Below are 13,426 nucleotides of genomic sequence, written 5' to 3' on the forward strand. Positions count from 1 at the left end.
GGTTGGGTTAGACTAAGTGTTAGTGTTAGGGTTAGGTTTAGGGCTATGACTAGGGTCTGGGGTAGTGGTAAGTGTTGGCTTAGGGATAGGGTTAGGGTTTGGGTTAGGGTAGGGCTAGGGTTTGGGTTAAGGTTAGGGATAGGGCTTGGGCTAGAGCCAGGTTTAGGGTTAGGGCTGGTATGAGGTCTAGGTTAAGCGTTATTTTAAGGCTATGGGTAACATTAGAGTAGGATTAGGTTTAGGGCTATGGGTAGGGGTAGGCTAAGTGTTTGGGTTAAGAGTAGGGGTAGGGACAAGGTCACAGTTAGGGTTAGGTTTAGGGTTAAAGTTAGGGGTAATGTTAGGGGCGGGTGATGTCTAGTCTTAGTGTTGTGGTTAATATTATTGTTTGTGTTAGCGTTAGGGTTCTGCATATGATTAGTGTTAGGGGTAGGTTTAGGCTTAGGCTTCGGATTGGATTAGGGTTAGGGTTATGGTTTGGGTAGAGTTAGAGTTAGTTTATGGAGAGAAGGAGGGGTAGGGTTGGGGTTAAGGTTGCGTTCAGTTTAGGGTTAAGATTAGGGTTCAGGTTCTGGTTAGGGTTAGGGTTAAGGTTAGTCTTAGGGTTCAGATTAGGGTTTGTGTACTGTTTTGGTTTGTGATTCCAAACAGCACTCTGTGCCAAGTGTTTTTTAGGTATTATGTGATCCTTACTAGCTGGAAGGAAGGGAGATAGAGTATGAATTTATTTCTAGGAATGGGTGCTAGACATGATTTGGCTCAGCTCTACTCTGAATTCCCTGTCCTATACAAACCTGTTCCTAGGTTTAATGATAGGGTTATGGTTAGGTTTTGGTTACGGTTAAAGTTAGTTTTATAGAGAGAAGGAGGTGTAGGGTTGGGGTTAGGGTTGCGTTTGGCTTGGATTTAAGATTAGGGATAAGGATAAGGTTTGGGTTAGAGTTACGGTGAGGGTTAAGGTTAGGGTTAGGGCTAGGGTAGTATTAGTGTTAGGGTTATTGTTAGGATTAAATTTAAGTTTAGTGTTAGCCTTAATGTTAAGAGTTAGTGTACTAGAGTTAGCATAGTTTTAGGGTTAGGGTTAAGATTGGGGCAAGAGCTAGGTTTAGACATAGAGTTAGGGTTATGGCTAGTGTAAGATCTGGGTTTTAGGGCTAGGGCTAGGATTAGTTTCAGCTGTAGGTTGGGTTAGGTCTAGATCTAGGGCATGTGTTAGGGTTAGGGTTACAGTTAGGGTTAGATTTAGGGCTAAGGCTAGTGCCAGGGTTAGGGTTAAGTCTAGGACTAGGTTTAGTGTTAGGGATAGGGCTAGGCTTAGGCTTAGTGCTAATTCTTGAATTATTGTTATTGTTAATGTTAGTGTTTGGGTTGGAGTTGTGTTGCGGTAAGGGTTAGTGGTAACACTAGGTTTAGTGTAGTGGTAATTGTAGGTTTAGATTTAGAGTTAGGGTTAGGGATAAGGTTATGTCTAAGGCTATGGTTAGGGTTAGGGTTAAGGTTAGGGCTATGATGAGAATTAGGCTTCACATTCGGATTAATGTTAACATTACTTTTAGGGCTAGGGTTGGGGTTTGTATCATGAATCCTAACCCAACTTTAGCTCTAACCCTAAACCTACTCCAAGCCCTAAAACTCCCCCTAGCCCTAACCCTAATCATATGCACACCCACTGTAACTGTAACCCTAAGCCAACTCTAACCCTAACTTAAAACCTAGTCCTAGCCGTAGCCCTAACAGTAACACTAACACTAGCATAACCCTAACTCTTACCCCAGTGTTAACCCAAACAAAAACCTTACGCCTATTCCTACACTTTCCGTTGTCCTAACCCTAAGGCACACATGACACTAACGTCAGACCTAACCCTAATCATACCCCTAGCCCTAACATCAAAACCTGCCCCGTCCCAAACTATAAAAATGAATCTAGTTATAAACCTAAAGAGAATCCTAACTCTAAATGTAATAGCTAAACTTAGCCCTAAGCCCAGCCCTAACGATAACTATTGCCATAACACTAACACTATCACTACACCTACTCCTGACTGTCAACATAACCCTACATGTAATCGAACACTAACCCTATCTGTAGCCCTTGCTGTAGCCCTAGACCAGTCCTAACACAAGCACCAGCCCTATTCCTAATCATATCCTTACTGCTAAACATAACCTTAACTGAAACACAAACCACCTCATCTAACTCTAAGAATAACCATAATATTAATCCTAGCCCTAGCTCTAAACATAACCCAGCCCTAACCATAACCCTAACCCTAACCCTACCCCATTCTCTAACCCTAACCCTAAGCTGAACACTAAATCTAAGACTAAACATAACCCTAACCCTAACATGAACACTAACAGTAAACATAACCCAACCCAACCCTAACCTTAAAGCTACCCTAAGCATAAGCCGAACCCTAACCAAAACCCTAAATCGGGCCCCAAATTTAACCCTAGCTGGAAGCCTAATCCGACGCTAAACATAAACCTACTCTTATCCTGACCGGAAACCTAAACCTTACCCTAATCAGAAGGCAAACTTCAAAATAAAGCTAAGCCTAAACCTCAAAATAACCCTAATCCTAACCCTAACCCTAAACAGAACCCTAGACCTAAATCGAACCAGAACCCAACCCTATCCATAAAACTAACCCTAACCCTAAGGTGAACACTAACCCTAACCGGAACCCAAATCCAAACCCTAACAGTAACTCAAACGCTAACCCGAACCCTAACAAAAAACCTAACGTGATACTGACACCAAACGCTAAATATAACCCTAAAGCAAACACTAACCCTAACACTAAAACTAACTCTAACCCTAACCCTAACCCGAAGCAAAACATAACCTTAACTTGAACTCTGAGCCAAAACCTAACCCTAACCCTAACAATAACCCTAACCCAAACACTAACCGTAACCATAACGCTAAGTCTAACATGAAAAATAACCCTAACCGTAACCTGAATCTGAATCCTAAACCTAACTCTAACTCGAACACAAACCGAACCTGAACCCAGCCCTATCCCTTATCCAAAACTAACCCTAACCCCAGCCCTAACCCTAAGCCTAAAGCTAACCCGAACTCTAACAATAACCTGAACCCCAAACTTAACCCAGACTCTAACCCGAACCTTAAAACTACCACGAACACAAAGCCGAATCTGACCCTGACACTAACACCATCAAGAACCCAAACCTTAACTCTAATCCTAATCCAAACACTAACCTCACCCTAAACCTTAACAGTAACCCTAATCCTAACCGTCCCAACAAAGCAGAACATAACCCTAACCCTAACCAGAAAATGAACTCGAACCCTAACCATAACCCTAACCCAAAAACAACCCTGACCTTAAACATAACCCTAAAATTAACATGAAAATTTACCGGAACCATATCAGCAATCCTAGCCTGAACTGTAACCCTAGCACTAAACCTAATCTTAGCCCGACTCTAACCCTAACCCTAACCAGAACATGAACCTGAACCCTAAGCCTAACCCTGATTCAAACACTAGCCCTAACACTAAAACTAAACATTACCCTAACCCGAATCCTATTGCTAAGCCTAACCATAACCTGAACTCTAAACATATTTCTAACCCTAACCCTAATCCAAACCCAACGCTAACCCTAACTCTAACCCTAATCCTAGACCTAAATCAAACCCTAACGCTAACCATAACCCTAATCGGAAACTAAAACGTAAACCTAACCCTAACCATAACTCAAACCCAACCCTAACCCTAACCCTAACCCTAGCCCTAACCCTAACAAGAAACCTAAAGCTAAAGCTCAGCATTTTTCGAACCTGAAACCTAATAATAACCCTAATCCGAATATTAACCCTAACCTCAGCCTAACCCAAATCCTAACACTAACCCCAACGTTAACCTGAATTCTAACACTAACAAGAACCCGAACCGGAACCCGAACCCTAAACCAACCACAACCCTAAGCCTAAACTGATATCAAAACCAAGCCCTGACCCTGACATTAACCCAAAAACTAACACTAACACTACACCTAACCCTAACCCTAAATCTAACTCGAACCCTAACCCCAACACTAAACTGAAACTGACCACAGACCCTAACCCTAAGCCTAACCCTAAACTCTAAAACTAATCCTACACGTAAAACAAATCTGTACCAAACCCAAACCATAACACTAAACAGAACCATAACCCTAATGCTAACCGTAACCCTAACCCCAATAGTAACAGAAACCCTAACACTTACACTAACCAGATGATAACCCTATGCTAACTGAACCCTAACCGTAACCTGAAATCTAACCCAAACCTGGCAATGAACCACAACACTAACCTCAACCCTAACCTAAACTCAAACATACCATTAACGCGAATCATGACCCTATCCATAACCAGAACCATAAACCTAACCCTAACCAGAAACATATACCTAAATATAAACCTAACACTAACCCGAAAACTAAATCAAACCCTAAAACTGACAGTAACCGGAAACCAAACATAACACTAACGTAACACTAAGAGTACCCCAGGAAATGGCTCTGGGGAGAAAAGCATGATGAAGGACACGTGTGACGCCTTCTGTTTGAGTGCAGACGTGCCAGGCAGAGGGCGACAGGATGGCTGGATCGGCTCACCTGCTTTCTCCAAAGGAGGCGAGATAACCAGCCAAACATCCTACCTGGGCCAGGCCACTTCCAGAGGGGACAAGGTCAAGAGGACATAGCCCTGGGGATGGCTGCCAAGTCTCCTGGTGCGTGTGCTGGGCCCCGTCAGAGGAGAAAGCATCCTGGCAACGGGTGTGCCAGACGTGAGATCAGGAGGCCTCTCACACCCGGGTCCCTGTCCTGCCCAGGCCTCACGAGGGAGGACGATGGTCGTGGCAGGGGCGAGTGGGGTGGGGTTGCTGGCTAGCCTGCCCCAGGATGTCCCGGAAGAGGGTGCCTGGGGATGGGCTGCCCCTGGAGAGGTCTGAGGGACCGACCCAGCTCGAGGCAGTCGGGGGCAGAGAGAGAATCCCACTCCGCCCTTTCCCTTAAGTTTCTTATGGCTTGCCAAACCATTAACAAGACAGGTTCACAAGAGAAAATCATACAGAACTGAAGAATATGAGTGCATGGCAGAAACCCAGGAAAATGAGTCTCTCCACACAAAGGCAGAGATTCTCATATTGCATCCTCTCCTGAGCTTATGAGAAAGGAGGATGTTGGGGGAGGGCATGTGGAAGTCAAGACTGGAAAAAGACAATTGTCATGCAGAGGGACATGTAATGTCTTGTCGGAACCGTTTCCCACGCACCAGGGTCAGGTCCAGAAGGGACAGCACGGAGGTGACCAGCAACCCGCCTCTCTGTGGTGGCGCTGGCCCCGGGGCGGGCGTGGGAGTGATAGGCGGAAGTGGGATGGTGTGTGAGTTGGTACCAGCAGTGGAGGCAGCTATTCAGAGGTCAGGGATCTCTCTTTCTCTCTCTCTCAATCTCTCTGTGTCTCTCTCTCTCTTCTCTCCCTCAGAGACCTGAGGAGAGAAAGGTGGGGCGCCCTACCCACCTCGCCTACATATCCCATGGTCCCTTCTTTCTCTGGCAGCTCTCGGAACCATGCAGGCTTGGATTCAAGACCCTCAGGCCAAGGGTGCATTCTTGGCCACCCGGGACTAGGGCTGGCCTCGGGGGTCCTCACTGAAGGCCCCATCCTCCCGCCAGGATCTGACTGGCTGGGGCATCCCTCGGCGACTACCAGCTGCAGCTGAAGGAACCCTGCCCTTATTGACTTGGCTGCAGCTGTTGTCTCCCTCACCTCCCCCAATTCCTCAGAGATCGCAGGCCACATCACTTCCTTGGAAGGGTGGATCTGCCCAGGGTGGCCACAGTCAGACTGGAGTAAGAGCTCAAGGTTCTTCCTAGGCCAGTTGCTTTGTCTCGGGGTTCATTTCATTCTAGAAAGACAAAGCCATGGCCTCACCCCACGCCTAGACTTGGCGAATGCACCTAGGTGGAGGAAAGGCTCTGTGGAGACAAAAGGGCCGAGACAGGCATATGGCAAAGCAGGAAGTGCGGCGCCAGCAGCCCATAAGCATTTGGGAGCCTATGCCACACTGGGCAAGCCCTTCCGGGGACAGTTCCCAGCCTCGTCTCTGGCGTCGGGAAGGCCTGGCCTTCCTAGTGCCCAGGCCATGGTTCTGCGGAGATATCCGAGATGGAGGACACCCATGAGGCCCTCTGCCTGAGGTCTCCAGTGTCATGCCCAGGGCCACTGCATGCCTGGCTCGGCTTGTCTGCTTTCTCCAAAGCAGTCTGGCCAAACAACTGAACCTGGCACCTGGACCAGGCCCCTTTTGAGGGGACAAGTTCCGGAGGATATAGCCCTGGGGACGTCTGCCAAGTTTCCTGGAGCGTGTGCTGGGCCCCGTCAGAGGATGAAGCAGCCCGGGAAGCGGTGTGCCAGACCAGCAATCAGGTGGCCTCCCACACCCAGGTCCCTGTCCTGCCCAGGAATCCAAAGGGAGGACAATGGTCTTGGCAATGGCGAGAGGGGTGGGGCACGTGCTGAGCCTACACTTGGATGCCCTGGCAGAGGGCGCCGGGGAATGGGCTGCCCCAGGCCAGGTCTGAGGGACCGACCCAGATCGGGGCTGTTGGGGGCAGAGAGAGAATCCCCCTCCGCCATTTCCCTTCAGCTTCTCATGGCTGACCAAATCATTAACAAGACAGGTTCGCTGGTGCAAATCAGACGTAGCTGAAGAACATGTGTCCATGGGAGAAACGCAGGAAACTGAGTCTCTCCACATAATGGCAGAGATTCTAATCTTGCATCGTCTCCTGAGCTAATGACAAAAGTGGATGTCGTGGGTGGGCCTGTGGGATGGGAGAGGGGAGGGAGACGATTGTCATGGAGAGGGACATGTAAAGGCTTGTCTGAACAGTTTCCCCTGCACTGGGGTCAGGAACGGAAGGGAAGGCATGGAGGTGTCCAGCAACCGGCATCTCTGTGGTGGGGATGCCCCCTGGGCAGGCGAGGGGGTGGTGGGTGCAATGGGATGGCTTGTGAGTAGGCACCAGCCAGTGGTGGAGGCAGCGACTCAGAGGTCATGGATCTCTCACTCTCTCCCTCTCTCTCTCCCCCTCAGGGACCTGAGGAAAGGAAGGTCGCGCGCCCTGCCCTCCTCATCTACCTCCCCCATGGGTCCTTCTTTCTCTGCCAGCTCCGGGACTCCTGAGAGCTTGGGATCAGGCCCCCACACCCCTGCACAGGCCAAGGGCGCATGCGCAACTGCTGGGGCGTAGGGCTTGCCACGTGGGTCCTCAGTGAAGGCACCGCCCTGCCGCCAGGCTCTGACCGGCGGGGGCGGACCTCTGGTGCCACCCCGTTTCAGCTGTTCCATTGCTGTTCTTCTGTGCTTGGCTTCAGCTGTTGTCTCCCTCCCCTCCACCACTCCCACTCACCTGGAAGACCGCTTCCCTTCCTTGGAAGCATTGCTCTGGGCCTGATGGCCACAGGCGTACTGGGCTTCAAGCTCAAGGCTCTGCCTGGGCCAGCTGCTTCGTCCAGGGGCTCATTTCTTCCTGGAAAGACAAAGCCATGGCCTCATCCCACTCCTGCACTTTGTGACTGCAGCCAGGCCAGGTGTAGGAAAGGCTCTGTGGTGTCAGAAGGGCTGAGACAGGAAGATGGCACCACAGTGCTATGGAGCCAGGGCCAAACTGGGCGAGCCCTTCCGGCAACAAGTTCCCTGGAATCGGGAAGGCCTGGCCTTCCTGGTGTCCAGACCACAGCTCCGGGGAGAAATCCGCCATGGAGGGCACGGGTGAGGCCCTCTGCCTGAGGTCGCAGGTGTCACGTCCATGGCCACTGCAAGCCTGGCTCGGCTTGCCTGCTTTCTCCAAAGGAGGCTGGCCAACCAGCCGAACCTGGCACCTGGACCAGGCCTCTTCCAAGGGGACGACCTCTGGAGGACATAGCCTTGGGTACGGCTGCAAAGTCTCCTGGGGTATGTGCTGGGCCCCCGTCAGAGGAGGAAGCAGCCTGGCAAGCGGTGTGTCAGACCTGAGATCTGGCGGCCTCCCACACCCGGGTCCCTGTCCTGCCCAGGCCTCCCGAGGGAGGACGATGGTCGTGGCAGTGGATAGTGGGGTGGGGCTGGCATCGAGCCTGCCCTTGGATGCTCCGGGCGAGGGCGCCAGGGGATGAGCTGACCCTGGCCAGGTCTGAGGGACCAACCAAGCTCGGGGCTGTTGAGGACCAACCACAGCATGTCCACAGCACTCTCTGCAGATCCAGGCACCAGGTGAGCACCTGCCATTGCTGATCCCATTTGTCCCTACAAGATCACCATGAAATTTATCTCCCCTCCCCCACTTTTCAGAAGAGCAAAGTGAGGCTCAGAGAGATGCGGAGAATTGCCCAAGGTACATAGCTGGCAGAAGACAGAGTCACCTCTGTGCTGAGGAGAGAGTGGCTACTCACCTAGTAAACAGCTGGTCCAGGACCCGGTGGGATGTGTCTGAGGCCGAGTAGTTGATCATGAAGGTGGTGAAACTCTAGATGTTCCTACTCAGGAAAGCTGGTGCAATGGACTCTGTCAGCTTCTCCATCATGCCTGTCTGCATGCCACGCATACTGCAGTCTTCATTTAAATTCACAGTGGACTCATCCTGACATGGGGGGAGAGGAGGAGGAACATACAGTCAGTGACATCATGGTGAACCACCAGGAGGACTGAGGTGACTTTCTATCCTCCTGTGTAGCTTGTGGGGAGGAGTGGAGGTCCAGATTCCTTTGGGAGTGGGACTTCGGGGCACTGTAGTGAGAAAATTCTGGGGGAGCGGGTCTCAGGGGAATCTCAGATTTGAGTCTGGATTCTAGTACTGCCTTGATCATCTCAGGGTCCTGGGTGTGATGACCCCTCTGCACCCACACTCACCTCAGACCAGCCCTGGTCATTGAGGGATTGGTTCACCTGTGTCCACTCCAGGGAGATGGCAAACTGGAAACCATCCATCAGCTCCTCCACCATCTCCTGGTTGCAGCTCTGCAGTGACAGTGCCCAGCAGTCAGGCCAGGAGGGATCAGGGGCCTGCCTGGACTTTGCCACAGTGGGAAACCCTACTACAGATCAGGCACAGAGGGGCATCTACATACACTCCACCAGGGAAGGAATGCGAGGACACCTTGAGGGCCCAGCATTCACATGCGGATATAGGAGCTTGGTCCCCAACACTCACCTTCCTCTCCTGCAGCCAAGATCTTGAGCATGAACATGACACACTGCCCTACTCCCACCATCTGGCTTCCTGTTCCTACTCAGGCTGGATCCTCCTCATCCCCAGCTTCCCTAACTCCACCTCCCCCCCCACAAACACACCATGAGGGTCAAGGCGTGTGGGGCAGTCCTTTTGGGATCACAGTTCTGGCCTGACCTAGAGTGGCCTGCCCTGGCTTACACTGTTACCTCATGGTTCCTCCTGCCAAAAGGCCACACACATTTGAGGTGAGGGCTGAGCCAATGTCTAAAGTGACTTAACACGCTCTTTTCCTTGGCTTTCCGGGGCCAGAGCCTCGGAAAGTCACGGGACAACATGAGAACTTCCTGTTGTGTCGAGTGTCTCCACTCAAATGAACTGGACAAGAGGCTGTGATTACAATGTGGGTGCCTGGTAACCAGAGTTCTAAGTTCTGTTGGGCGCTGTCACCAAGGAAGTGAGGTCATTTCTTCAAGGTTCTATTACTTAGCCCTTTCCTTCATTGAGATCCACCCTAATCGCCGGCTAGGCTGTTGGCTGCTCTCCCTCCTTGTCCGTGTCATCTCCATCACTGTAGACAAATACCCATCACCACCCTCCCCACAGATCCTTGGGAGTGGATCCAGTCCCCAGCATTGAGGGAACAGAGCTGAGGTCAGGTCTCTTTTCTCCTACCAGTTCTGTGTCCTGGAAAAGCTGTTGTGCCTCTCAAGATCTCCCCAGTCTCCCAAGCTGCACAATGAGGGTTGGGCTAAAAGCAGCTTCCTAGAGACCTCTCCAGGTGTATACGTAATAATACGTACAACGCATGTGAGCTGGTGTCACATGTGTCTAATGAACACACTTAGAGATGGAGGAAGTACAAAGAGTAGGACATCACATAGAATACCAGTTAGAAATTCTCTAGGTCCCAGATATGTGATCTTTGGTAAGTCACTGCCGCTCTGAGCCTCATTTTCAGGTCTGCATCCTGAAGGGGTTGACATTAGAGGAAATTCAGACATTGTGATCCACTGGCATTAAGCCTTCCACGGTCCCCTGTTTTACTCAGAATGAGTCCCAAGAGGCTCATGTTGGCCAATGTGGTGTGATCCTCCACAATGTTCCCATTTCTCCCTGCCTCCTGGAGTGCACATCCTTATGTCAGCACTAAGTGGTCAGTACCTGGCTTCTGAACAACAGAACACAGCCAAGGTGACGAGTTGTCATTTCCAAGTTTTAATTACAAAACGTCTGTCACTTCCCAATTACTGGTTTACTTAGGTTCCCTACTTACCTCTCACCTTGTGTTTCTTTCTCTCTCTCTCTCTCTCTCTCGCTCGCTCTTACTCTCGCTCTTGCTTTCTATCAAATCACCAGAACTGAGAGAGCAAGTGCTGATGTTTTCAGTTGCACTATGTAGAGGCTCCATAGGAGAGAACTGAGGGAGTGTCCAGCCAACAGACAGACAGGAGCTCAGACTCTCGGTCCAAATGGATCCTGACAAAACCCATGTGAGTGATCTTGGGTGGGAATCCTCCCCCATTGGAGCCCTGTTGAGACCACAGCCGCTTCTACACAGATACTTTGAGGCAGAGGCACCCAGCTAAGCCATGCCTGATGCTTGGCTAAAAGAAATTGTGAGATGTTAAATATTTGTACTTTATAGGTGGCAGGTTTTGGAGTAAAGTTGTCGCAGAGGAACAGAAAGTAACAGTCTACCATGTCCCAGGATCCAGCCTGATCACCCTACTCTCTCCACTCCTCTCTCTTCTCAGGCTCCTTCCAGCCACACTGGCCGCATTTCTGACCTTCTCTGGTCAAACTCGCTTCTTCCTGTGAGTCTCTGCACCAGGGAGCCTTCTCCTTGACACACTAACTCTTCCTAGACATAGGAAGGGGTGCTTACACTTGTAAATCTGGTCAGAGCAAAGGTCTGAAATGCCTCAGGGAAGCCTTTCAGAACCTCCTAGCACAGTCTCTACCATCACAAATCTCACATCCAGAAGAGCATTACACGATTTCCTCCTCCTTCCTCCCATTCAGATAAAATTAGTGCATGAGGAAGGGCTGTCTGCTTTGGCTGAAGCAGAGGCAACTCCTTCTGGTTATACCAAAGACACGACTGTCTCTTCTAGGTCAAATTTTCGCACCACGAGTCCATTGTTTAAGGAAATCATCATTCCCTCTCTTTCATGGGTCTGTTTTCGCCAAGAACACAGTGAACAATCCCCTCTCCCTGTGCTGCATCACCATAAACCCACAGCCAGAAGATAAGCACCAGGTTAAAACACCACCAGATCCTGAACTCAGTCACTGCTGAGACCCACACATCAATGTTGTCATTCAATGGTGACTCCTGAGGACACTTTTCCCCTGAGACCCTCTCCCAGCCTGTCCTCAGCTTCTTATAGCAACACTGAGATTTCCTCAGAGTCCTCCCAACCTGGGTAAGAAACATTTTGAAATGTTCTCTGTATTAATTTTCAGGGACTGGAGACATAGATAGATATAATTTGAGCGTGTATGTGCAGTAGTTTCTACGCATGTATTCTATTTTTCAGACAGATAAAATAGTGTGGCTGCTCAATGCACCAAGCAAATGGATAACTGATCAAATTTTTTCATGATGTGAAGTCTTTAGAGAGTAAATGTCATGGTTAAGAACACAGAGTATGGAGCTAACTCCTCACGTCAAAATTGCAGCTCAATCCCTTATTAGATATTTGTATTGACTGAGTTATTTACCTGATTGGTTCCTCAGTTTCTTCATCTCTCAGTTGGCAATAATGACCAGCATACCTACTTTGTAGGTTTATGGAGAGTATTAAAGGAGTTAATGTTTGAAAAATGTTTGGAACACCTAGTGTATTACCAGTGCCATCCCTATATATTAGAAATAAAATTTAGAAATTTTTCTGACACTGCCTGTGAGCCCCAGAGTGTGAGACTCTTGCCTGGACGTATGTAGAAAGCACTCCATGACTTACGATGAATAAATGAGTGAACAACATTGGCGAATGCATTACCAATGTCACTTATATCACCCTACAGGCATACCCAAGCCGAACCACACACAGACATTCCTGCTCTGTCCTGCATCATATTCCCTGGAGGAATCACTGGGGCTTCTTGGACCCTGGTACCCGTGCAAACTAAAGGTTCTTTTCTGTCAGCAAACCCCAGTCTTTGTCCTATGCTACAGCTCACAGAGTCTGCGCTGTGATCTTTGTCTTCACTAGAGGGAGAAGTGCCTTCCACAGAGCTGGGCACACACAGAGCCTGAGCCTTGGAGAAAATGTTTCCCTGGTCCTGGGGCAGGTAAAAGAGCGCAGGGACAGAGTGGGATTTGGGGAAAATCCTCCAGGTGTTGTCAGAAGGTATGGAGGCAGGGGATGTGTCAGCAAGGACTGGTCTGGTTGGTGGGCCTTGGTGGTTAAATAGTAGGGGGGCTGGGAAGTTTCGTAGGTTATAGCATAATACAATCAATATGACGATCATGAAATCAGAATCAGCCTAATTAAGGCCAAATTAACCCAATGTCAGCTGTTCCCTGACTCTCTAATCCAGTAGTGACTTATAATAAGGGTATTCTTGATCTATCATCTCATTTTCATTGATTGGCTAGAGTAATTATTATTTACATAGCCTGTCTATTTTTACATAGTAAAGAAAAAGTGAGTTTTAAAACAACCCTCCTTGGAAAAGTCTCCCTAACGTATTGAATTAATAACAGAAGCCACGACAGGAAATTCACCACATATCTTGAGCTTTATTCTCAGGTTTTAGATCTTCCTAACTGATAATTTACCTACAATTCTGTCTTCTTTCTTGAGATTAGTCCACTTAGGATTAAGTAAGAGTGCAACCTCATACCATGTGAGAAGTAGTGGGACTCTAGGAAGAGGTTTGTTTCATTCTGTCAGTGTGTGTTTGTCCGCGTGTGTGGGGGGGTGTATGAGACTTTTTGCTGCATCTGGCAGTGTGGGCCAGTGTAGACTCCTTTTCTAGGGAAAAAATTTCCCTAATCACTTTCTCTGGAGTTTCTTTTCACTGATGGCTTCGCCAGCACTGTCCAATAGTAACATTAAGCACACTATATTATGGAATTTAAATATTTTTTAGTAGCCAGATTTTAAAATATGAAAACAAACAGGAGAAACTAACTTTAATAGTATATTTTAACCCACTATAACCAAGATATCATCAA

The sequence above is a fragment of the Diceros bicornis genome, unplaced genomic scaffold (assembly GCF_020826845.1).
Source record: "Diceros bicornis minor isolate mBicDic1 unplaced genomic scaffold, mDicBic1.mat.cur scaffold_78_ctg1, whole genome shotgun sequence".
Lineage (NCBI taxonomy): Eukaryota > Metazoa > Chordata > Mammalia > Perissodactyla > Rhinocerotidae > Diceros > Diceros bicornis.